At 50.6% G+C, this 26,950-nt stretch overlaps 1 long non-coding RNA gene across 1 annotated transcript; it reads left to right on the forward strand.

Moving 5' to 3' along the window:
* Positions 1 to 26,950, forward strand: LOC129146057 (uncharacterized). Its single transcript, XR_008552398.1, has 3 exons — positions 1 to 174; positions 10,157 to 10,361; positions 26,294 to 26,950. It is a non-coding gene; the product is annotated as an uncharacterized LOC129146057 (long non-coding RNA).

A 26,950-nucleotide genomic window follows, 5' to 3' on the forward strand; every position in this document is an offset into this window, starting at 1 on the left:
CCCGCCAGCAGGGGGTGGGGCTTAAGGCAAGATGTCGCCTGCGGCCTAGGCAGGGCCGTGTGGGCCCCGCCGGCCCCACCCAAGCTGGCTTCGTGTTGGGGGACCTTGTGTCTGGAGCTGCCCGAGCTGAGAGGCCGAGCGCGGCGGGTGTGAGGCCAGGCCAGGAGGCTCTGAGTAAGTCAAGTGTCCTGTTGTGCCTCGTCTGTCCTTGTTGCTGAAGTGGGGATTGGGCGGGTACCCCAGAAACACCAGATTGAGGTGTCCCGAGAGTGAAATGGAACAGATTCGTGTCGCGGCCGGCTGTGCGCGCCAGGTGGTCTGACTACGGTTAATAGGGTGCCCGGGAGGCCGCAGGACGCGCCGCCTGCTCCCCCACCTTGACAGAGGTTTCACACCCGGGGCAGACGAGGCTGAGCTTAGTCACCCGCAGAGGCGAGCCGCGGGGCCTCCATGACTGTGCGTGAGAAGTGGGGCATCCAGACCAGCCCTCTGAGCCTTGGGACAGTCAACTGCCTCGAAGGCCCGGGAGGGGCAACCCCTGGCGCCCTAACTGTACCACATGAGACCAGAGACTTAGTGCTCGCAAGAGCCTGAGTACAGAAATGACTAGTTACTCCGTGATGTTTGGGAGCACGGTGCTGGGCCAGGGGCGATGCGTGCTGCGGGAGGGGAGGAGGGGAAGGCTGAGAGGGTGGGCTCAGATGTCACACTTGGGGTTCAGGACAAATGGCACATGCTTTCCCCTGTTGGGGCCCTATCAGTGCCCTCCCCCTCCCCCCATGCCCTTTATTTTTATGTAATAAAGCTAGCAACTCTAAATGAAGGGGTTAAGAGCTAATGGATTTAAATCAGCCCGACTTTGGACACCTAAAACTCAAAGAGCTCTGAGTCAAAAGCTCAAAGTACTGCATGAGCGTTCCCGGCTGGCTGCAGATCCTGGCTTTGCTGCAGGGGTCGGCTGACAGTCATTTTATCTTTCTGCACCACCAGGGCTGGGAAAACTGGAGTAGATTCTGGGCTTTCGCTTTGTTGGTTTTGTTCGTTTGTTCTTTAATTTAGAACTTCCCCCAGACACGGAGAAGGATTTATAAACCAGCTGAAGGTCCTAACACTCCTATTACAAATAATATAGGTAAACCCAAGAGTAACAGAGGTACCCGCAGCATCGGCAGGCCCTGGTTCTGTGATCCATGTAGAGAATTTAGGCAGTGAAGGCTAGCATCTGAAATGTCGGGTCAGGGGTCGCTCAGATTTTGCAGCAGTTGCCCATGAGTTCTGCCTCAGTGGAGGAGAACTGGTTGGGCATCATTAACTGCCACTGTGGGTGGGTGAAGGGAGGCTGCTGTTCAACCTGAAGGTGTGAAGAGAGAACACAACAAGTTTGAGGTGCCAGCTGGAAGAGACCCTGCGGCTGTTCTGCACTATGGCCAGTAGGCCCCTGAGGGCACGCTGGATTGAACCCCGGCAGAACATCCTGTGTGCATCCCCTCAGGCTGTCAGACACGGAGAGTCAGTCCGGCCTCACCAACCTCCAAGTTCAGGCTTGTCTTCCAGCCAGGACCACCTCAGTTCAGTTATCAGAGACCGGCATGAACTCTGAACTCGGGCACCTGGTATTTGGATACTGCGACATAGTTGCAGTAGGGAGCACCAGTTGTGGGGATTATGCTGCTGCCTGACCCAGATAGGGGTCCAGATCTGGGGTCTGAGAACCCAGATTAGCCACTGTCTTGATTCTCTTCTTGGGACCTCTTCTCCCCTCCCTTGCAGCCATGGTTGCAGGGATGAAGAGTGAGGGGTAGGAGGAAAAGGGACTGAGGGGGAGCTGATGGCTGTCTGGGCTGTCCATAGTAGTTGAAGCTGGGCAGGTGGAAGTGAGGATGGGCCACATCAAAGATGAGGCCGCACCCAGCAACCGACGTACAGAGCATCCTTGTAAAACTAGCTGCGCCACTAAAGCAAGCTCTGGGCTTTACCTTGGTTTTTGATTCTGTAAACAGAAGCTATTAAAGCCTTCCCTGCTTTGCCCTCTGGCACCCCAGGGAGGGGCTGTGATATACTAGTGATCCCAGGGCAGTGGGGATGGACATCAAGAAGTACCAAGGACTGGATTGAGGGCGGGAAATGGGGGCTAGGAATGGAGCTGGACCAGGAGGGCCATGGAGGCAGGATGTTGGTGGTCAGTTGTATCAGGAAGTTTGTGAGCAGCCAAAGAGTAGTTGTTGAGAAGAAAACAAGCCAAAGATTGCCATGTGGGAGGGCCTGGATTTTTGAATCAGTGATGGGTCAGGAAGGAGGAGACAGGAGAAAGCTGGCAAAGTGCAGTACATGGAGGCCAGGGAGGCACAGGCAGTTGCTGGTCAGAGCTACCCCCAGCCAGATGAGACTGGGGAGTCCTAAGCCCCTTTCCTGGGAAAGGAGTAAGGAAGGGAAGGCAAGAAGTGCACATTTTGAGGAATGAATGGAAGGCAGAAAATTTTACTGCCTGTCAAGGTATCCATATAGCAGCCTGTTAAGAACCATGAGTGCCCAATGCCCAGCCCCAAGACACGCTGCCATTGCTGGCTGCCAGACACAGCCCTTGGGAGTGGACAGGAAGAAGTCCACAGACAGGATGACAGCTGCTAAGTCCTTCAAGTGATCAAACCAACTAACACCAAACATATATACAAGGTCAAGTTCAGGAAATTCAGATTTCTAGCCACGTCTACTTTCCAAAACATAGCTGTGAATTCAGAAGTAAACAGAGAATATCTCTCAGCACTCAAAACCACTGCCACAGCATCTCCAGTGCCAGCTTTGTAAGGAGAGTCCTCACGGGGCGCCTACCTCCTTTTATTTAACACACAGTTCTGGAAAACATTGTTACTTGGTTTTAGTTAAAAAAAAAAATCAGACTCAAGTGAAAAAGCACAAGGTAAGTGGCTTTGCAAATCTCAAACATTAGGATCATCACAGCGAGGAACTGGCCTGCTCAAGCTCTCGATTCCACTCAAGACTGATACTCAGTGACTTCCGGATTTTGTAAAGAGGATCCCCAAGTCAGGATGATGTTGTCAAATAGTATCGCATCACTGTTGCTTAAGAGGTCAGGGCGGTGAATGGTACAGGTTGGAAAGTTGTGTTTTAAAAAAGCTTAGGCTCTTGCAGAAGGAATGAACACCTACTATGTGCTCTTAAATATATTAACCTAACAATTCTATAAGTAGCTGTTTTCACCATTTCATATAAAAGCAAGCAGTTGTAGAGAACTCGAGTGGTTTGTCCCGGCTTGCACTTCAAATGCTCTTTCCACACCACCATCTGCTTCCCTGCAGAGTCCTGAGTGTGCCTGTGGGAGGCCTGCTCTCTGACAACAGGCAGACCTCCTGGACCTTAGCTCGGGCGAGACCCTAGAGGGTGCTGGTGGTGCTCACTGACCCGTCGGCTCACTGTGGGGCCAGATGTTCCTGCCCTGGCTTCCAAAGCTTTGATCTTTCTGAGGGTTGGGGGCAAGGGTGGTCCAGTCCTGCTCCTGCTTCTGAATCCAGAACAAGTTCCCCTGGGTAGACCATGAGTAGGGGGAAGGCCTTGCAAAAGACAAAGAGCTGCAAGAGCCCCATCACCAGGGGTAGCTTTGTGAACCCCGTCTTCCAGGGAAAGTGAGTCTGCTCCCGAAGGACTTGGATGGTGACTGGCTCTGTTTTTCATTCTCTAATCATTCAGAAAAATACATCCATTTCAATTTATTCAAAACGGTGGAAAATCATTGAGGTTTTTCCTGTGTAAAGGTCAAACTATAAAAAGATAAGTGGACTCAGAGAAATCCAGGCTAGTCACGAAAACGTGGCAGCATATTAAAATGGATCTGAAAAGGATTTAATCCTCCTTTGGAAAGAGCTCATAATAATCCCCTCTCTACTCTCCGCCATGTGTATTATATTCCAGTTTTTAGGTTCAAGGACATGAGGTAGGTGACTTTAAATGCGTAGAGCATGGGCTGCACAGCCCAGGGTCCTGGATTTGACTTCCTGGCCACTGCACACCACATGAGGAGCCTTGAGCAAGCACGTTTATGTCCCCAAACCTCAGATTCCTGCCCATAAAATGGGGAAGATTCCCCTTGTCTTGGACAAGGCCTGCTGGGCTCCCTGGTAAGAGCCAGACCTTTGGACATTGAGGGCCATTGCCACCAACCTGTCTGTGACTTCCACCTGAGAGGCAAACAGACGAGGCCTGACTGAGCCTTCTGGCCATGCAGAGTAGGAGGGGGGCGCACTGTTGCCACCGCCAGGAGGCAGGTCCCCTGCTCTGACCTCCTTCCCCCTCTCTGGCCACTGGACATTCCCAGGCTGGTAGGACGCTGCCGCACGCGGACTTGGGTGACCTGTGAAGTCCTTGCAGCTGGGAGATAAACAAGTAACTGCGAGAGCCCCATCACGAGAACATTTTAAAAGGGCACTTGGTAATTTAGCTGCTTTGGTGAAGCTGAGCAGGCGATGGGAGAACGATAGAGTATTTTGAAAACAGCCTGGACAGTAAAATCCTCACTTTCCTCTTTAATAATTAAGAACTGGGAAAAAATCTTTAAGGGGAGTCGTTGGGAAGATAAGGAACAGCTGTGGCCCCGCTTCTTATCAAACCAGAGCTCCATCTCTGCTACCTTTTGTGCAGCTCTGCCAAGCGGTGAACCTGCCTGGCCTCCCACATCAGTCCACTCTGTCTAGTGGGTAGAGGAAGGGATTTGGAAGATGAAGTCAAGTTTACTGTGACAGAGACCTCCAAGCCTGCAGATGGGAGCTGGCTGTTGTTTTTTGATGTGTCCAAGTAGAAACACAAGGGAGGATGTGTACAAAAACAGTAGGAAAAGTGCCAGCTCTAGGGTCCAGCCAGTGGCGTGGCAGGAGACGAGGAAGACTGACAGCGGCCAGGCCTGGCAGGTATCCAATCGAGAGAGGGACATGTCTCCATTGTATTCCACAAAGGTCACATGGACTGTGGGAGTGGAAGGCTCAGAGGCAGCTGGGCCAGGTAGAGGTTGCCCTGGTCACACAGTGGTGGGGATGCAGGCAGTGATGCATCAGAGGGCCAGTGAGGCGTGGGGCGCGGAGGGCAAGGGAGAGCGGATCTGGAAGGGGATGTAGCAGGCCTGAGGTGTGGGCACCTGGGTGGATGGTAAGACCTCAATATGAGATGTGATGGGTGGATGGATTTGGGGTTCTATGATGAGTCAGAGTTGGGCAGTTGAACTTGAGGTTCCTGGGATACATTCAGGTGGACCTATCCATGAGGGCCTGGGACATAAAAGTGCAGTTAGGGAGCGAATGAGGGAGAAGATAGGAAAGTTCATGAGGTCAGCACACAGGCAGTGGGCAGCTAAAGCCAAGGAGTGGATGAGCTCCTGTAGGGACGGTGCAGGGTGAGACCCAGAGAGGCCAGGAAGCAGCTCCAGGAATCACTGACATTTGGGTTGGAGGAAAGAGACTCATGGAGAAGGCCCAGGAATGGGCAGAGAGGTGACTGGGAGAGTATGGTGTCAAGGAGACCCCCAGTGGGATTGCCTTAGAGGTGGGACTCACAACTGGGTTAACCTGTGGGTGACAGATTTGGCCCCATCAGCCATGCCAAGGCTCATGCTGTGGTTTCACTCACGCTGCAGGTTTGCAAGGGTTTGTTCTTCTGAATGGAAGGTTCAGAATAGGCATCTTGCAGGTTTCCAGAATATCTGTCTATGGAAACTGTCCCACATCTGAAATTTTCTGTCAGGATCTTTTTAACTTAGGTAACTTGAAAAGTGTAAGCAGGGTCACTGTGCGCATTAAAAAATATTTATAACACTTTAAATGATAACATGAGGTTCTATTTTTGCCATTCTTCATATTTGTCAGATGAAAAGCCTAATTTCAAAAGATCTACAAATTATGTAATTTGTAGACTATTGGCGAGTCTGCCTCTTCAGCCATTTTTCTTTTTCAGGCTACAGGAGACCTGCCTTTGGCCATTAGGTATTTAATGTGACATGCTCTGCTTTGCAAAGTAAAAGAAAAAGGACAGGTTTTGGCTCAGATACAGCAGCTTTGCCCCCAAATGTCTCCAACAGCCTGATTTAGTATTAAAGCTCTGAAATGATTGATTATCCATTAGGGTGGCTATTTAAAGAGTTCATCACATCAGATTCCAACCGACAACATCTGCGCTGCAGGGGCAGACAGACGAGGCCAGGCAGGACTCAATGGAATCTGAATGGCACCGGGTATTCTGCCCTGCGAGAGAGTTCAAGACAGGCCTTCCATTAAGAAAGAAACAGATTGTTGTCTCCACTGCGCCTGGTGACGGCCTGTGCCGGCTGCCTCCTGGTGGTGGTGGTGGGGGGGGTGGTTGTGGACTCCTTGCTCTGAATGTGAACTCTCTCAGGCCATGGCTCAGACCCGGACCCTTCCCCTTGCCTTATGCCTCACCCCTACCTCCCCCCATCCCCTTCCCAGCTGTGCCTCCCTGGGGTCTTAGGTCCTGAGCTGCCCCCCTCCCATTGTGCCCTCCCTGGGGCACTACAGCAGCCCCTGTAGGATTTCCCCCTGATCTCCCCTGACTGTCTTGTCCAGGATGTCACTGACAGACTCAGCAAAGTTTAATGCCATTGTTGTCTTTGAACCCTGGCAGATTTCCTTGTAACGCATTACCCAGTTAGTCCCCTCGTTTGCGTCCTTGTGTGCTTAGCAGAGTTTACCTTGGCAGGTTTTGGCAGGGTCACCAGGAAATAATAATACTGGTAAAGCCAGATGCTTGATCGAGCTTTCGTTTCTGAAGTCGTGTGTGTGTGTGTGTGTGTGTGTGTGTGTGTGTGTGTGTGTGTAGGTAGGTGTGCCTAAGGTGGGTGTTAGACAGTTTCCAGCCTGAAGTCATCGCTGCCCATGCTAAAGGGAACAGCCTTTGATGCTTCAAACTCCCGCTGCTGCTGTGTCAGAGCACAGGCAGTGCTGTACCGCAGCGCCCCTTGACTGAGCCTGGGGCCTGCCTTGTCTAGGCCCAGGTGCCTTGCCTCACAGCCACAAGAGCGGTGTGGCTGGAAAGCTCCCTACAGATCACTGGGGTCCTTGGTCACAGATGCCACACCCAAAGCTTCTCTGTCGTGGCTGCTGTGCCTTGTGCCTAGACTCTGTTTTCAGGGCCGGCGCATCCATCCCCTAGAGCTGGCACTGTCTCACAGCAGCCTCCCTACCTGGGAATTGTTTCAGCGCAGGGGAACTGCCTCGTTCAAGGTTAAGCCCGCACCCAGAAGTTGGTTTATGGCTGGTGCTGGCTGATGGGAAGAGGGCACCTAGGCCAGGTCCCTGGCCTGCCATGTGGGGCAATCCTGAGGGGCCTTCTCAGCTCCTGGGTTCCCTTTGGAACTGCTGTGGTCTCCATTGCAGCCACCATCTGGGTCAGTTTCTACCTTCTTAACTTCCTTATACTCTCCATCAAGTCTGCAAACGACTCAGGGCCCTCAGCCGGGAAAGACTGGACTGACAAATAACCCCTCCTCCCCGTTGCAGACACACCCTCCCCCTACCCCGGCCACCTGTGCTGTCACTGCGGAGACGCCTCAGTTCTATTATTTCACTTTCTGTGACACTCAAGTCTCCATAAGAGGTCACTTGGGAGGCATTTATTTGTTCTTAGGTTTGAATTTAGGAAAAAGTGTGCTTTGGGCCTTTGGTCGGTGTTTGTACTACCGGTGCCAACAACTGCGGAAGCTGTTGGACTTTCTTTGCTCTGGGTGCTAAGAACTTCAGGCCTGGTTTGAGGCCCATGTGTAACAAGGCACTCTGGCACCTTCTAAGTTCCCTTAATGCACCTCCTCACTATTGTTATCTGTGTTTCTTTGTGGTGTGACACAGTTCCCTCTGCGCAGAGTCTGTCTGAATGAGATGGGGTAGAAATGAGTAAGCAGATACATACAGCTGAAGGGTGTGTTGTCAGACAGACCTGGCTGCTGGTTACCAGCTCTGGGACATTTGCCAAGTCACAATTTCTCTAAACCAGTTTCTTCAGCCAAGGAGTGGGCCTGATGCCTGCATCACAGCATTATTTTGAAGATCCCCATAGTAAGCACGTGCCTGGTAAATAGCGCTCGGCAAAAGGCAGCCGTTAATACCAGCTCCGTGAACCTGCCCTGCCATGTGCTCCATCTCCTTCCTTCCTCCCCCTCATGGGCCACTGGCAGCTGAGATGCATTTCTGGCCTGTTGGGTTTTGCTTTCTTTCTTTTTTTTTTTTTTTCCTTAAAATATTTATTTATTTATTTGTTTGTTTATACAAGTACTGGGGTACAGTCAGAAGCGCGGGAGGGTGAGAGAATTCACCAGAGCCAGAGCGGGGAGCAGAGCAGGCAGAGGGACCGAAGTACACTGCTGAGGGGAGCAAGTGGGAGAAAGATGCCCACTCAGGCACCCACAGCTCACGCCAGACTGTGGACCAGCAGAAGGACCAGTGGCAGTGTCGGCCAATTGTTAATCCAGAGAGGTGGGTGCACAGTTTAAACGCCCACAGAAATGTGCACCTACTTGGCTGGAGGAAAACTAAAAATAAAACTATGTAAACGGAGCCTTCAGAAAATGAAAAAAAGGTTGTAGATGAGAGATTGGTGATGAGTAATTTAACCAAGACGATGTAAATCTAGGCCTTGGAATTCTTTAAATATAACCATCTGACATAAAAAGAATTTCACTAAATTTTTTAAAGCCAAGATCCTTCCTAGGGTGAGAGACTCGCTTTCCTAATAGGAACACGGTCCCCAAAAGGCAAGTGGGGACGGTGGAGAATAACATCCCTGTCGGCACCGCATCCCCTCTCGGCAGTTTCAGAGGATGCTGCTCGGGGTCCGCGCCAGCATCCCCTGCGCCACGCGACACCTTGCAGACCAGTTTGGATTCCATCTTGGAATGCAGACGCCATTCCAAGGGTGAGATGGTTTGGGAAAGTCTTTTGCTCATTCCTGAAGTCAGCCGGCCCCTGGCTCACGCATGTGCCACACGGGCCTGAGTGTGTCTGAGCTCGCCCAGAAGTGGTGTGAACTGGAGTTCCATGCCTGTCTTGGGGAAGGAGCAGGGAACTATTCCCTGCCAGGTCTAGGAGAGGTCGCCTGCTAGGAGAGGCGGGGTGCCGACAGGGGGCTCAAGGGCAGGAGGGAGAAGGGGCCTGCGCGGGGAGGCTGGGTAGCCGAGCCCTTTAGCCCGAGTGGGGTGAGGGCTGCTGGGCCACACCCGTGGGCTGGTTTAGGAAAGACTCAGTGGGTCTTGGGGGAAACTGCATCAGAGCTGCTGTGGCGGCCAGTGCCACAGGGAGAGGCTGGGATCTGTGGCCTTGAGGCAGGGCCCCCCCGCGAGGACTGGCTGGCGTTTTGGGACGAGAGCTGTGTGCGTTAACCAGCCTCATATTTTGATGAGGCCTCAGGAGCCTTCCTCTCGTGGGGGGATCAGCCAGCGCAAGAGAGACAGTCCGTGCTTGGGGAGCAGGGAGCTCCTGCTCACCACAGGCGGGACAGGGTCCCCCTCAGGGCGTGGCTGCGGAAGGAGGCAGGGTGGGCCTGCGCTTTTAGACTCTCAGCATCTGTCTCCTGAAAACCCATTCCCTACCCGCTTCTCTTGTACCGCGGGAGTCTGGATGAGTAGGCTAGCCCCGTACGCCGCCTTATTGCCATAATCAGTTACTTCTCTACCTGGGATCCCTCCCTCAGGCCCGTGTAGCACAGGTGCCGCGAGCCCAGGCTGGTACATTTACCCCGGGTGATGACGGTGCTATTGACAACCATAATGAAGCCCAGCCTTATTTCTAAAATAAGCGTAATGACAACAACGATAACGGCAGTCCTTAGGGAGTGGGGGAGAGGTCAGACTTTGGAGCCAGACTGCCTGGGCCCTTATCCGGGCTCCACCTCTCACTAGCTGTGGGAACCTGGAGGTCAGTTCTTTGTGCCCTGCTCCATCCTCTGTAAAATGGAAATCAGAGTAGCTAAGTATTGGAAGGCATTTAGAAGAGTGCTTGGCGCATGGTAGGGTCCTTACTGGCTGTTGCTATCAGCATTACTCTTCTTGTTTTTAATGTCATTACTGTGGGCACAAGGGCTTTTCATGTACTGCATCATTTGAATCTTGCAATCCTATAAGGACGAGGTACTATATTATCCCACTTTGCAGATGAGGAAACTGAAGTGTGGACAGACTGAGGGATTTGTGCAGCCTGCTGCGGAGCCCGTATGCTCCTCGCTCTGGTTGACCCTGGCAAGGCTGAGCAGTGCGGTTGCCCAGGATGAAAGGGCTGCTCACCATTACCCAACAGTGCTCCCATCATCCCTGCCCTGCGTGGGAGGCTTCATCACTTCTGCTTAATCCACAGGCACAGGTAATAACAGCCAGGTGAGTTAAGTGGCTCCTAGGCAGGCCTGCCTCTTCCAGCTAAGCTGCTTTTGAACCAACTGATCAGGAAGGCTCTTCAAAATCATAATTTAACTGCTCGGCAGCATCTATTGTTCTGTGCGTGGAAGCAGCTGCCCCACAGGCCACCCCACTTGGCGCTGTGGCAGTGATTGATACGGATATTCCGCGTTCATGTGAGGCCTCTCTGCTGAGGCCGCAGAGCACTTTGCAGCATTAATTAAGCTCCATGGTGGTGGCGCTGGTAGGTGGGGCCTTGGATCCACTTTACAAGTCTTTAGCTGATGCATAAAGAGACCAAATCGCTTCCCCCACAAGCCACGGCCTTTAGCCTGGCCACGCCCCAGTGGACATTCTCTATTTCCTGTAGTTTGACCAAAGTCAGTCATAGAGAAGAGACTTCCTTGATTGTCCTTCCAGACTTCAAAACAATACCCAGCTAGCACATACCATTTCCCATTTGACTTAGGACTGGGTTAACAGCTCTGTGGCTGGGCCATCTCTGGTGCTCACCCCCGGCCACCCGGCTCGTTAGGTTAACTATGTCAACGAGGGACGGACGTAACTCAGAGCTTGCCCCCACCAGCAGGTCAGAGCCTCTTGGCCTAATGTACGTGGGGCGTCTGGGGTCAGGTCTGTCTCTGCGTCATTCCCATCCTCCATCCCTCATCTGCCTTACCCCATCTCCGGTTCAGTCCTCACACACCTGCTGCCTGCTTACTATGCCTCTGATACCCGGGGCCTTCTGGACGGGCAGACATAGATCACGTAATTCAGCGTGAAGCTATTGGGTTTCCACCAAGGATGAGGGAGAGCCACAAGAGGGAGAGACATGGTCATATTTGTGCTTTGGGATGACGGTTCAGGAGATGTGTATGTGGGTGGAGGATGGGGAGGCCCAAGGCACGGAACCAAGAGAAGGCCATGGCAGTGGGTCAGGGGAGTGCACTTGGGGTTCTCCTTGGCTGTGAATGGGGTGAGTGGGGTGTTTAGAAAGGAGATTAGCAGGACTTACCTAGAGGTGGGCATGAGGGAGAAGGAGGAGCCCTAGAGGGAGCTCCAGGCCATTAGATCTGCTCTACCGCTGGGCATTTGCCCCTCTGATCTGGTGTTGGGTTTGGTAAATTTGTGACAGATTTGTCAGTGTTACTGCAGATGACCGCCCTGGCTCCCCCTGAGAAGCCATTTCAGGTAGAAAAACGGATAAATCCCACTTCCTTGACTTCCATCTCTTGGGGACCATCCTTTCTTGCTTGGCCAGAGAATGAGGCCCAACGCTCAAGACTCAGCCTCCATTCCTGGGCCATGGACATTCTAGGGAACAGCTGAATTTGAGCCACACTAAAATATGGGGGATTTGTTCCCCCACTTGACTGATGAAGCCAAGGTTCTGGATTAAGTGGCCTCTCTGTGGTAGGCTGAGTGGAGACCCCTGAAAGATGTGTGTGCACTAACCCTTGGAACCTGTGACTCACTTATGTTATATGGCCAGAGGAACTCTCAGAGGTAATTAGGTTAAGGACCTTGAGCTGGGAAATTTTGTGGACTGTCCAGCTGGGCCCAGTGTAATTACAAAGAAGGAAGAAGGGGATAAGGACAGAAGCAGAAACCATATGCTTTGAAGATGGAGGGAGGAACCACAAGCCAAGGTACGCAGGTGGTCACTGGAAATTAGAAAAGGCAAGGAAGGGCCTCCCTGGTGGTGCAGCGGGTTGAGCACAGAGCTGTGAAGCTGTCCACAGCCTCTGCAGTGTGGGTTCAATCCCCAGCCAGCCAGGGAGATTCCCACATGGCGCGGCAGACCTCTCCTGTTGTGCCTGCTGCTCCCCTCAGCAGTGCTTTCGGTCAGTCTGCCTGTTCTTTTTTTTTTTTTAAAAAAAAAAAAAACATTTATTTATTTATTTATACAAGCACTGGGTACAGTCAGAAGTGCGGGAGGGTGAGAGAATTCACCAGAGCCAGAGCGGGGAGCAGAACAGGCAGAAGGACCGAGGTACACTGCTGAGGGGAGCAGCGGGCGGCTGGAGAGGTCTGCACGCCATGTGGGACCCTCCTCTGGTGGCCGGGGAGCAGCTGGGAATCGAACCGGCGCTGCAGAGGCTGCGGGCAGCCTCGCAACCCAGCGCTCAACCGCTGCACCACCGGGGAGGCCCCAGTCTGCTTGTTCTGTTCCCCGCTCTGTCTCTGGTGAATCCTCTCACCCTCCCACACCTCTGGCCTGTACCCCAGCTATTGCATAAATAAAAAATAAATCTTTATTTAAAAAAAAAGAAAAGGCAAGGAAGTGACTCTCCCCTAGAACTTCCTGGTGGAACACCAGCCTGCTGACACTTTCTTTTTTTTTTTTTTTAATATTTATTTATTTATTTATACAAGCACTGGGCACAGTCAGAAGCGCGGGAGGGTGAGAGAATTCACCAGAGCCAGAGCAGGGAGCAGAGCAGGCAGAAGGACCGAAGTACACTGCTGAGGGGAGCAGCGGGCGGCAGGAGAGGTCTGCGCGCTATGTGGGACCCTCCTCCGGTGGCCGGGGAGCAGCCGGGGATGGAACCGGCGCTGCAGAGACTACGGGCAGCTTCGGAACCCAGCGCTCAACCGCTGCGCCACCGGGGAGGCCCCTGCTGACACTTTCTTTAGCCCCATGAAATTAATTTTGGATTTCTTTTTTTTTTTTTTAAGATTTATTTATTTATGCTTACAAGAACTGCAATACAGGCCAGAGGTACGGGAGGGTGAGAGGATTCACAGAGACAGAGTGGGGAGCAAAACAGGCAGGCAGACCAAAAACACTGCTGAGGGGAGCAGTGGGCAAGACAGGAGAGGTCTGCTGCGCCATGTTGATATCTCCCTGGCTGGCCGGGGATTGAACCTGCGCTGCAGAAGCTGCGGACAGCTTCACAGTGCTGCGTTCAACCCCCTGCGCCACCAGGGAGGCCCTAATTTTGGATTTCTGATTGCCTAAATGGTAAGGTGATAAACTCCTCAGCATCATGCAGCTACGACAGGAGGTGCAATTTATTCTGGGTGAGGGAAGAGGTTTATTTTGACTCTGCAGGGCCCTTACAAAATCAGAATCAACCTCTTTCCCCAGCTGGAACTGGGGAAACCATAGATGTGGGGTCCCCATTTGAACTGTGACCTGGGTCGGGTGCTTGGGCAAGGCAGAGAGATGTGCCCCCTGAAAAGGGGGCTGGAAGAGTCTGTGGGAGGCAGAGGATAAAAAAGTGTTCAGAGATAAACAAGCATTTTTTTTTAAATCATAAAACTATGTGCCCCAGTTACTGGAGGCCCGGGGTGAAGAGCTGAGGGGGAGGAATTCTGCCTCCCCACGCTGGTTTCTGTTGCAGTTGGATGATATAGAATGTTTGGGGAAGAAGAGGGAACTTTTTCCTTAGCCACACATCTGAGATAACTGCAAATTGTTTCCTGAACAATCTCCTTGATTTTAACCTCCTGGGAACAGAGGGTGAATCTTGGCCTCCCGTGGATGTACCTGTCTCAGAGAGGGGGGCCAGAGTCTGCAGGGAGCACGCACTGGGCTTCACAGCTTCCCTGGTTAAAGGAAAAGGGTTTAAGTTAGGTGCTTGGAGGCCCCTTTCAAAAGCTTAAAATGTTGAATTCTTCTTGAAAAGGAGTATTTAACTATTTTGCATGTTTTTGGTATTATCTGGTTTATAGAAGTTTAGTTGTAATGGTTAGCATTCACATGGGCCTTGAGAGGCTTTCCAGTTATTTTCAAAGTTATTAGCTCATTAACCTCACAGGAACCTTTGAGGCAGATATTGTTATCATCCCACTTTGCCGCTGAGGAAACTGAGGCCATAATCTATGGCCTGACTGGTTCATTTTAGATGTCAGAGCCAGGATTTTGATCCTGTTTTCTGGCCACCTCCGCATCACAGAAGGAGCTCATAGATGATTCACTCCTGTCCTCACTTTGTGAGGCTGAAGATTTTTCTTGGGAATTCCACAGGGAATTGCCAGCAAACTGGATTGGGTCTTTCTTTGTAGGAAATCTTATTCCTGGACCCCAGGCCTCTACTTCAGGCCTGGACAGGTACCTTGGCTCACCCCGCTGTTATCCTATTATCAAGTATTCCCTAAGCTTGACACCGCCAGAGGGGCTCTGAGCATGGAGGAATGGACTGACAGAGGAAGCAAGTCATAGAGGCTAATGTGTGGCTCTGGAGCGCAGCAGTGGTTGATGGGGGGCTGTCATCCAGCAGAGTAGCACTAGGAGCACTTAGAGGGCTGGGCAGCCCACACAGAGGGTGAGCTGGCCCCAAATGAGAGGGTAAGAGGTCAACGTGACTAGTGGCCGGGCTAGGGAGGTTCTCTGCTCAATCTGAGTCCTCCCTACATACACAAAGCCAGAGGAGCTGGCGCCACGTTTTCTGGGTGTTGCCTTCCTTGCTGACCATTCTTTTGGCTTCATTATAGGAAACACCAGCTGAGCCCTGGCTGAGCCCTTCAGGGTTCCAACTGAGTGTGTGTGTGTGTGTTGTGGGGTGGGGGGTGTTGGGCCACACACGCAGGAGCGTGGCAGGTTGGTGCCCTCGGCCTCGTGGCAGACACAACCTCCCTGTCCTGGCTGATGGAATGATTTGTCTCTTCTGAGTCCCTTCTTTTGCCAGAAGTCTTCTGCCACTAGCGTTGCTATGTGGACATGGCAGGATGCAGTAAGCCTACTGATGGACTCTGTGGCTCTGAACCCCGAGTCCTCCTTTGGGGCATTCATGTGGCACCCTGGAGGCTCAGGGAGTAGACATCTCCCGAGACCCTTGTGACTCCTGGGCACTGTCTGTAACACACTGGCAGTGTGTAGCAGGGCCATGTGGCATTTTGGAAGTGATGTTGGCCCTGATGCCACTGTGATATGGGCAAAGTAACTTTTGCCCCCCAGTTCTCTCTCATTTGTAATGGAGGTAATCATAGAAACTACATCATAGGATGGTTGGGAGGAAGAAAGGAGAAAATCCATGTAGAATACTTAAGCCCTGTACCGGGACCAGGTGTAATAGCTGCTGTGGTGTTCCCCTGCAAAGCAGGGCCTTGGTGACTCTTACTATTAAGAGCATAGTCTCAAGGAAACAGTCCTGACTAAGGTGTACAGAAACCTCACAGGAAGGTGGAGAAAGGAGGTAGCTTCAGCTGAAGGATTGGTATTCATCGCAAGTCCATGACTGTCATCAGACAGTGAGCTTCCAAGAGTCAGAGTCCTAACCTCTGACCTCCAACCTTTGGTTGTCAATTCTTGGCACATGAGGAATAGAATATATACCTCGTGGATGTCCCTGCAGGTGTCCTACAGTCAGAGTAGGAACTGATGAGAGAGAATCTCTCTGACTGAAATAAAAACTCAGGTGCGTGGGGTGGAAGTAGTGTGTGCAAGAGCCTTGTGCACCACCAGGGCCTCGGGAAGCTGGAAAGTCTGGAGATGCTGTGTGGAGTCGGGAGTGGCTGGGTTTCTCCCAAGAGAAGGAAGCTTTCTCATCTTTCCAGGAGAGTTCTGGCTCCTGGGGCATGTGCAGGAGTAGGAGACAAACTCTACTGGTTGCCCTGAGAAGACAGAGAGGCTCTGCTGGCCCCTGGAGCAGATCCAGATGGGAAGAAGGAAGGCCTCAAACCAGGAGGCTGTTAGGACAGAGGCCAGGAGGCAGGAGGACGGAGGGCTCAGCAGAAGTATCGAGACTGAAGCTCTACAGATTGTTTTTAGAGCTGTGAGGAGATGAGCATGTGTGAGCCTTTGGGCGGGAGGCTGGTGGATAACAGCAAGCTGCTAGGCTGAAGCCCAGCCCAAGCCTGTGCTGGTGGTGGGGATTTGGAGAAAAGGCAGCCCTGTGGAACAAGAGGGGGATTCACGCTGCCTGGGAAGGACGGCTCCTGGGTTTCCTGTGCTGTGCTGCAGGGAACAATCGTACACGTGTCCCTGAGGTGGATGATGTAACCTCAGCATGAGCCTGGCATGTGAAGGGAGCGCAGGGGAACTGAGTGAGTGAGTGGGTTTGACGAAAAAGTGAACAGGGGCTCCTGGTACTGACCATAGGCCAGATTTTCCCCAAGGAAGAGAAACTTCAGAAAGTACAACAAAGGTGAAATCAAATGGAAGCTCTGTTTTAGACCGTCATATCAATTGCCCTATTAATAATCCTGCCCCGCTTTTGCAAAGTGCATAATAGTTATAAACAGGACCTTTCTGTGCTCAGGCACCAGTAAACATTCTCACCTTGAGTCTACAGGTGTAAGACAGGGGCCTCCCCTGGTGGCGCAGTGGTTGAGCTCTGGGCTGTGAAGCTGCCTACAGCCTCTGCAGCACCGGTTCGATCCCCGGCCGCAGGCGAGGGTCCCACATGGCACGCAGACCTCTCCTGCTGTGCCCGCTGCTCCCCTCAGCAGTGTATTTCATCGGTCTGCCTGCTCTGCTCCCCGCTCTGGCTCTGGTGAATTCTCTCACCCTTCCGCGCTTCTGACTGTACCCAGTGCTTGTATAAATAAATAAATAAATCTTAAAAAAAAAAAAAAAAAGACAGGCCCAGGCCCCGGGGTGCCAGGCACAGGTGCACCCAGAAGGAAATAGGTGTTGAGTCACTAACCTCGCCAGATGGTTTACGACCCCATTCGTGATGACACTGTGGGGAGCTGGAATTGGGAGAATAGAAAATGGAGTATGGTGAGCTGGCTGCCCATGGTCATGCTGATAGCCAGTTTCTGGCCCTACTAAGAGGTTCAAGCGGGTCTCCCCATGGTGACCTTGCATTGGCCTGCCTGCTCAGTCCTACTGACTGAATCCTATAGAAATGATTCATTGGAAGAAGTTGCCAGTTGTAGTTCCTGAGTGGGGAGGGAGAGACATGCTTTGAAACTGTGAAACAATGAAAAGCTCTTAACAATTGATTTAAAATCAATATGATGAGGAAATAGCACTCAAAATAGAAAGGCTCCCGAGAGGCCAAGGGACAGATCTCCATTCCTCATTGCTGTTTCTGTCGCTGCACTCCTTTTCCAGTCTGCCCACACGCGTGCGTTCAAATCCCTCAGACAGACCCAAGCTCAACCATGTGCTGCTCCATAGTTTGTGAAGCAAGAAAAAGAGCTACATTTAGGAACTGCATCTCTCTGCCAGGGACTTTAAATCTGCTCACTTAAACCTCCCTCCAGTCCACTGAGGTAGAGGTGATATCCCTAGAATCATTCAGCCCCCAAGTTTCAAGTCCAAGATTTAAAAACTCAGGTACATCAGATGTCAAAGAAAGATGGTCTTTCTACTTCTCTGCGACCATTAAACTTGCAGATGGCAAGTTTAAGAAGAAGAATCAAGACCTGAAATAGCTTGAAGCCCTGGGCAGCACTGGCCAATAGGGCTTTGTGCGGCGATGGAAGTGTTCTCTGTTTGGCCTGTCCAGCATGGTAGCCATTAGCCACAGGGTCCAGAGCACCTGAAATGTGGCTAATGTGACTGAGAAACTGAATTTTTAATTTGATTGAAATTAATTTATAATTAAACACCCGTAGCAACTAATAGCTGCTGTGCTGGATCATACTGTACCTAGTGCTGTGGGCAGAAGCCAGCAGGATCCTTCTGGGCCGGAATCTGTGTAACATCTTGCATTTCAGTCATAGGAATGGGACTGGGAGTTAAAAATGACGGGGGGAGGGGTGGGATCTGGTATCCTGGGAGCTCAGTGGGTGAGGCCTCTGCAGTCACCTCTAGATGTGGGAGCTGACACGTTAAATGAGAGAAAGGAAGGAAGGCGGGAGTAGGCAGGGCAGAAGGGAGACAAGCGGCTTGGGGAGCGGGGGGCAGGTACTAGACAGTGCACCTGAGGACCCAGTCCCCTGATTCCTGTGCCGAAGCCCCAGAAATGCAAAGGGAAGGCCTGGCCCTGAGAGAGGAGAGGTGTCAATGCCCAGAGAGATGCGCCTTCCTGCCCCCTACCAGGCACGCTAGGCTTCTTGTGAGGATGTGCCCACCCTTGTTTGCTTCTTGTTTCTTTGTTTGCCTTGGCGCATTCGCGCAGCCTGTGCTTCATTCTGAGAGCAGGAAAATAAACATCACCGTGGAGACAAACTCACTTGACTCCACTTACAGCGGCTAACAGCCCATGATTTTCCAGCTCAAAGCCCCTTTTGCTTCTGTGAGCATCACCTGAGGCGATCTGGCCATGGAAAGACATTAGGAAGCAGAGGGCAGTCAACCACAGGTGATCGCAAGGGCGTGGGACACATCCCGACAGGTGCATCGGAGGCAACACTTCAAACAGGACCACCGCATGGGCTGCCTCAAGCAGACCTCAGCCTCTGGTTTGTAAGCTGAAAGTGACTCCGAGCCTACCCTGCAGATAGAGAGGGAGCAGGCCCTGTGGTGAAGGGCCTGGATGACTTACTCCAGAAGGTGTCTTTGTTTTGCACTTTAAAGGCAGAGGATAAGTTTATTTTTTGTCCTCAAATTGCCTTAAGTCTGGCCATCCAGTGGCAGGAGGGAGATAGCAGAACTGGGGGCCGGGAGAAAAGGGCTCTCCCAAGAAGTCCTTCTGTCTAGTGGACATCTGACCCGTTCTCCATGTCTGGTTATCGGAGAAGAGAGTGAAATGGGGAGGTATGCAAGAGGCAGTTCCTACAGTTCGTGCTGCCTCACGCCCTCGCTCTGTGTCTGAGTCTCGACAAGGGATTGGAGGGGATCAGGCTTGGTCCCTGCCTGGAGGAGAGGCAGACATGGACATGGATGACCAGAGTGGTGTGTGCAGACAGCCCAGAGAAAGCTATGCTTGTTAGGTTTTTGATTCTGGGAACTACAGTCTCATCAAAAATCCCAGCAAACAGTGATGGCTGTGACCTAGCCAAGTGTGACTCTCAGTGGTGTGACCATAAGTAGCTTCCCTGTGGGAGGTGACCCCTCATTGAAGGCTGCACAGCCATTGCCATGGGTACAGTGGACATGGGTCACTGCACAGTTATAGATGTGGACTTGGCTATGGTCCTGGCCCACCAAGTGCCCTGGCGCAGGGTACCCAGAAACCCCAGGGCTGCAGCACTGGTGGGCAAAGCCGAGGCCTGTTTGCTCTCCTGCTGAGCAGAGTGGACACAGTTCAGGCAATCTGCCTGCCAAGCCCTGTCCTTGGGCTAAGACTCAGTGTAATGGGGCCATCAGGACTGGGGTTGCATGAGGGCTTGTTAGTGTTTGTGCCCAAACAGGATGGTTCCGAAAAACTCACCAGGCTGCTGTGTGCAGTGACCAGGGAAGTCTGACTGCCCTGGCATTGTTGGTGCTGGGCTGGATTTCCTGAGAAGGATCTGGGTGGGTGGTGGGCAAAGACTCTCAAGCCTACCACAGTGATTCTAGGAGAAAGGTGTTTGCTGCTCTCAGCATGAGCTTGGGCACATGTGATGGGCACTGCAGGCCCTTCCACCCCAACCTGAAGTGCAATGTGACTCATGGTTGCCCATTTGGTGAGGAGCAGGACTGTGTAGCCCAGGGCTGACCCTGGCCTGTCCTAATGATCCTGATCAGTGTTGAGTGTTCCTCCAGGCTGGGCCTTTCCCTGGAAGTTCTTTTCCAAGTGAAGGACTGTGAGGACCAAGGGCAGAAAGTGTTCCCAGGATCAAGTAGTGGGTCGAGTTTTAGGGGAGGGAAGTGAAGTCTGGTCCTACAGTGCGAAAGGAAGTTAAAGTGGGGCCAGGCTTCCCTTGTGAGTGTGGAGGAGGTGACAGTCAAGGTCAGTATAGACCTGGTAGCAGAAGCCGCCCTCCCCTCCACCCAGCGCTGTCCATCAGCATGTACCTATATCCCTATCCTCTAAACCCTTTTCCCTCCAGGAGTGCATAGGAACCTTTCACAGAGATAACACAGAGGCCCCAGCAGAGCCCACCACAGTGCCCCTCTGTGCGTACTGGTGCAGATGCTTCTGCTGCCTCCAGTCACGCTTTTTATTGACTGCAGTGCCAGGGCCATGGGTTGTGATTCTGTGGTAAGAATCAATTTCATAGATGTCAGTGAACTAAGAGGAGGATTAATTCAGACTCTGAGGCTGCGCATGATAGCTATTTTCGGTCAAGCCCACATTTCATTCCTGAGTGGACTCTGGCTTACCCAGCCTTCCCCCGGTCCAGCGCCTCAGAACTTCATGTCTGAGTTGGGCACGTGAGTTGGCTACATGCCCATTAGGAAGCCCTGGGCTCATTTTCAATCATAGGGGCCTTTCCCCCTCTCTCCCCCCCCCCCCCACTGGCACTATTCATTGTGAAAAACAAATAATGTAGAAGAGAATTTGGAGACACTTGCAGCAGAATCACCCCTACTCGTCACAGCAAATTCTGCTTGATTCCTCCCTTTGGGCTGGGCCGTGCGTGTGGTGGCTGCAGCAGACTGCTCTCTTTATGGTCTGTTTATTCAATTAATGTTCGATGCCTCTCCTTGTGGCCTTTGAGTCTTCGAGAGCATGGTGTCCAGTGGCTGCAGAATGTCATGTCAAGTGGATGGACATGCGTTATTTAATCACTTGCCTTCTGTGCGCGTTATCGCTGGAAGGCAGGTCATCTGACCTGATTTTGGCTGATAATGCACATTGGCCAGTCCCAGTGCAGGCAAGTGCAGAAGTTGGGCCAGAATTCAGAGGCATTTATTCATGAATCATGTCTTAACTGTCAGTTAAAGGCAAGGAAATGTAACAGGGAGAGAATGGGGCTTTGGGGGAGCAGGGAAATGTGAACTAGATACCCAGTTGACAGAGAGTCTGCGTGGGACCAGGAGACAGGCCCCCAGTTCTTCCATGATGAGCGGGCATGTGAGGGCCTTTGACCCCTGGGGAAGTTAAGATTTGCCTGGTTCTGAGAAAATATTCAAGTAATCGACACTTGTCTTTTAGTTATTCGTGCACCCCCATTTATTTGATGATAAAGTGGTAAAGTTTGGCACTAATTTACCTAAAAAAACAAAGATTCTAGGATCCGTCCTTTTGGTCACTTCTACTCAGATATGTGTCTTCTGGTGTTTTCCCAGTGGGCAGAGGATGGATGCGGAGTAGGCCGCTACTGGCTGTGAGCAGTTGTCTGGCTTTTCCCACATTGACTGGCAGGGGCAGGGCAGGGCCGGGCCAGGGGCAAAGCCGGGGCAGGGGCAGTTTGCTATGAGAATAATAAGAGCTGCTGTTTACTGAGCTCCTGCTACAGGGCAGGCACTGGCCTAGGCACTTTATGTAAGAAACCGTGATTTTCTGTCCACCAGTATTTTGTGGTAGGAATTATTTTCTTCATGTCTAGGGGGAGTTTGCAAATGTAAAGAGTTAAGTGACTGCTCAGGGTTCCTTGGAAATCTCTCTTTTCCAAAACCAGAATGCTACATAGTGTTTCAAGAGACCTTTTTCTAAGGAGGGTCTCATCCATGCTTGCCTTTCAAAATAAAATGGTAACCGAAGAACAATCCAGACTATTCCAGAAGAAATTATATGTAATAATTTCAGAACACTCTCTTAAAGTTATTTGCTTTCCAATGAGAGTGTGTATTTAAGCTGAAATTGATAAGAATATACGTTTAGAATTAGTACTTAAGTTTATTTTTGTCATTTTCAAAAGAAACTGTACCTTTAAATTAACATACCACACCAGTGAGCTAAAAACCTGATCTCATCCTCACTCTTTTTTGCTGGTAGATTAAAGACTTGAGGGTATTTACAGACCTTCTGCTCTGCCTTGGAAAGTCAGGAAGCCAGACCAGAAACCACTAACCAGCAAATCTCAGTGGGAGCAGGGCCTGCTCTCTGCAAAGGGCAGCTGGATATGTGTGGTGAGCAGGAGAGATTTTGAGGGATCTAGGGTGAGCACTCCAAGGGTCAGGGCGGCCGGGGCCTGGTTTTTACATTTGTCTTTGTTGTTTCTTGATGACTGCTGCAGCCATATTTACAGTCCCATAGGTCAGAGCCATAGGCTTCATTTTCAAACTGCATAGAGAAGATCGTGCTCAGCTGATGACTGATTCTGATTCTTTCATGGTGCTGCCTTCTACATGTGACCGTGGATGCCTGTACACTCATCGCCACCCCCTGAGGCATCCCTGCCTCCCCCTCAGCCCCAGCCCTCCCCCTCCTGTGCTCAGAGTGGCTTCACTGACTGTTCCTCTGCCAGCTGACGGCTAACGTCTGCCTTTGAAACTCTGTGATGAGCTTGGGACTAGAGATAAATGGAGGAGTCCTTGGCATATACGGGGGCATTACCTGCAAGAGTGGGTGAGATCACCAGGGGTACAGGCAGAGCCAGGGGGGAAGCAAGGAGACCACCGTCTGTCTCGGGGCAACCAGGTTTGTGCTGTCCGGGAGGTTGGGAAGGTCAGAAGGTGGAGGCTGAGCTGGGAAGACGCGTTGAGGCAGAGTGTCAAGGAGCAGTGACTGGGAGGGCCTGCGGGAGCCAGGAGGTCAGGTGGAAGAGGCCGCTGGGATTCCTTCCTGCTAATTCTGTTCGTTGAATTTTATTCAAACTTTAGAAAGTATAAATCCTATGCTCTGGATTTATTTTTTGTTCTTTTTTTTTTTTTAAGTTATCAGATACTACGTGATCATTAAAGAACATTTGGAGGGAAGATTTGAAATACCTAAATTTCAACCTCTGTAAACACACCCTATGCTAACATTTTAGTATATGCTTTGAGTGGCCTGGATTTTTAGAAGTTACATTTATAATTACACTGTACATAAAAATCTGTCCTCTGTTTAATATTATATCACACCAGTCCAGGATGGTCTTTTAAAACAGAGCAAACATCAGTGAGGCTGGTACCAAGTTCAGAAGGTACCTTCAACTCAAGCTTCTTCAGTTTATCACTCCTTTTGTTACACATGTTTTGGCTACTTGATGTCAGATGCTGAGAGTCGTATGTAAATTTATGCCCACAACTGTCTTCATCTTGTATTTCTAACCATAACGGGCTTTGCCTCAAGTATTTTAATGCTAAAATACCGAGTATACAATTGTTCAGAACAGTTATGCTTTCACAATTGCTCCGATGAATGTAAAATTACCCTTTTTTATCTTACTTGACGCTGCTTATTGCTTTAAATTGCACTCTGTCTGATAGAGCCAATCATGCTTTTTCTTTCATTTGCATTTACCTAGTACAGTTTTGCCTACCCCGGAGTCGTTTTCTTTTAGGTGAGTCTCTTGTATTAACTTAATCCCTTTTAACAAGGGAAAGTTAAATGCTCACATTTATAGTCATAACCATTTCAGGTGGCCTCCTGTCACCTTGTTTGTGTTTGCTGCCTTTCTTTTCTTTTCTGACTTTTGAGCCATAGCTGATGATTTTTTTTTTTTATCTTCTGCAGTGATTTGGAAGGGAGACATCTTGTTTCTCTCTCCACTGATCTGCAGTCTCCATCCTCCAGTGAATGTTTTCATTTGCCTCTGTGTTGGTTTCTAAGCAGCTCTGCTTATCTCAGCCCGGCCCTTCTCGTCGCCTTTGGTGGAGGCGACATCCTCCGCAGAGCAGTTTTAAAGGCCCTCTGTTGATTTTCCTTTGTTTGCCTCTCCTGGGAAGTGCTCCAGTGCTTCCTGTGAGATGAAGGCACCACCCAGGCCCTAGCTAGAGGGTGCTTGGTGATGGTGAGGGGGCAAGATGAGAAGTGTCATCACTGCTGCCCGTGGAAATCCCAGGAAGAGGTGTCAGCTGGCCCTTGGTTGAGAAAAACAGCCTGGACAGATGGGCCCCAGCTGGCAGAATGGACTCTGCAGTGGGATAGTCCCAGGATGGCAAAATCAGGGTGAGGGGGCTATGGGCGGGGTCCTGAGCTGCCTGGGTCCTGACTCTGACCTTAACAGGTGGTTTAGGATCTGGCAGTCTCAGGCATAAACTTCCTGGACACATGAATTATTTTAAAAATGCTCTTTAAGACTTGTAAATGGGGCCTCCCTGGTGGCGCAGCGGTTGAGCGCTGGGTTGCGAAGCTGCCCGCAGCCTCTGCTGCACTGGTTAGATCCCCGGCTGCTTCCCGGCCACTGGAGGAGGGTCCCACATGGCGCGCAGACCTCTCCTGCCGCCCGCTGCTCCCCTCAGCAGTGTACTTCGTTAGTCTGCCTGCTCTGCTCCCCGCTCTGGCTCTGGTGAATTCTCTCACCCTCCCGTGCTTCTGACTCTACCCAGTGCTTGTATAAATAAATAAAAATAAATCTTAAAAAAAAAATTAAAAAAAAAATAGACTTGTAAATGGACTTGCAGTGAGGGCTTTTTCAGTGCCTCCATTTGTCTGTTCTCTTCATCAGGTATTGCTCTAAGTATGTTAAAATTCTCCCTTTTGGATGGTTAATAGCTTTAAACAACTTGTCTATGAAGACTTTGGCTTTCTTTTTTTAATTTCTGCAAGATGGCTGGAGCCAGTTCTGAGGAGGGCACTGCCATGTCCAGGGGCACTGCCACAGACAGGGGGAGGGCTGGGGCTTGGCAGAAGCAGAGTGAGGCTGGTTGGGGAGGATAGTTGCCCAGGGCCAGGAAGGTATCCAGAAGGAGACACAGGCCAGATTGGGCAGCATGGTGGTTACTTTTTACCTTCCAATTTTTTTGAGGTATTATTAACATATACATTTATGTAAATTTAAGGTATACAGTGTGATGCTTTGACACATAGATATATTTCAAAAAGATGACCACAGGGTTTTCTCTTCTGGAGGGCCAGAGAAACAGGGGTGGGGCTGACCTGTCACTAGTCATCCTGTCTCATAGGGCCAAAGCTTTCCAATGGGCAGCCTCAGTAACAGTCCCCAGGTCAGAAGATTTGCTAGTGAGGAGGCAAGGCAGTGCATGAAGTGGGGAGGCAAGGCAGTGCCTGAAGCGGTTAGGGCTTTAGGGGGCCAACCTGGGGAAGCCAGAATCACGAGGGAGCATCACCAGGGTCCAGAGATGCGAGGCCTAGGAGCTGGGACAAGGCCAAACTTGACCAGTGGAGATCAAGTTCATGATTCTAATCTCCATGTTGCTCTAATACCGTTGGTCAGAGTAGACACTGCCAAGGCCTTAGCACCAGATGTTGAGGTATAGATAATATATCCAAGGCTATGCAACAGATCAATCCCAGTTCATTACGGTATCTCAAAATGTTCCATCCTATTTGCTTTTCACCTTCTTTCTGTGTTGTTGTAAATCCTGTGACTCAGCTGTTAACTTTGGACCCAGCACACACACACATACACACACAGTTACTCTCTGTGTCATTCTTCTCTCTGTGCTTCTTGTGCTCTTTGCACATCCCTCTGTTCTACTAGCTGTCTTAGTCTTTTGAAATTGTCTATGTCTGTTCTTCTTGAAGGAGTAAGTACCTAAAAGCAGGGACCCTCTGCTGTTCTTTGTATACTGTAGGCACATAATGAATTTAGTCAGATTATTGTCAATCAATTCACAATTTCCCACATAGGTTATGGTGGCTTCATCCCATGAAATATACTACTCTTTTATGAGCAATTTCAAGTTTTGTTCTTCTGAAGGTATTAACAACTGAAAGACTGCTTTGCTCAGCTGTCTGGACCACATTGCTTCATGGTGCCCCTTGTGGCAGCATGCTCTAATTGCAGGCAAAGGGTTTCATGACCAGTTCTTTCAGATGAAGCTGGTATAAGAAAAACATCTTCACTGGGCAACAAATTTCAGAAATATACCAGCCTTTGCCTCCTACACTTTTGCTCTTCACCCCATAGCTGGACCTCCTCAGATATGACGTGAAGTAAGGTTGGCAGTCTTTGTAAGATTCCAGTTTGCCTCACCTACTGAGTTATGTTATTCCAGAGGTGTGAGGAAGCACTTAGGAGGGTACATCATGAGGTGGCCATGTTCATTGCACATTTCTTTGTCCTATTTGAGAATTGGCTAACTCTTGGAGGACAGGGGCTGTGTCTCATTCACTTCTATCTCTCTAACACCTGGCACAGGTATCAAATGCATGAAGAAGCTGTGAACATTTGCTGAGCACCTACTGTGTACCAGGCCTGGTGATGGGGGCTTCTCACAGGAACATCTTAATTGGCATGAAAAAGCGATGGGGTCAGAAGGATCATGTGAAATGAACCTGCCTGGTGAAGCCACACTGAAATAACCACAGTTCAACTTTCTGCTGTCCAGCCATTTGAATCATCTGTGCCTTTATTATTTCCCGATTTTATTTTATTTTTCAGAACTCACCATTCCACCTTGTTGTGTTCAGTATGCTGGCACACATTAATCATTACTGGGGTCAGTGGCAAGATGAGCCCTTAACATTCGATTACCAAGAATTTGTCATTTCTCATTAGTGATATGTTCAAAATCACTAGAGATTTATTCCTGGACAGCTTGTCAAAATCTATATGATCTTACAACCTGTGTGTTTGTCTTTCCAGAACTGTGAGGGCACTTGGAACCCTAGCAAGATTTTCCAAAGAAAACACAGTACAACACCATGATCTCTTTCATCCTCTGTTATCCTGCACATCAAAACGACTTCTTTACTTATCAAGGGGCTCTCTCACAGCTGTAAAATTTACCTCCCTACCTCCTCCCATCTTCACAGACTCGAGGTGCCTCTTTGAAGAAGCACTGCATTCTGTGTC

The sequence above is a fragment of the Talpa occidentalis genome, unplaced genomic scaffold, assembly GCF_014898055.3.
Source record: "Talpa occidentalis isolate TD23 unplaced genomic scaffold, MPIMG_talOcc4v2.1 talOcc4.17, whole genome shotgun sequence".
In the NCBI taxonomy this organism is placed as follows: domain Eukaryota; kingdom Metazoa; phylum Chordata; class Mammalia; order Eulipotyphla; family Talpidae; genus Talpa; species Talpa occidentalis.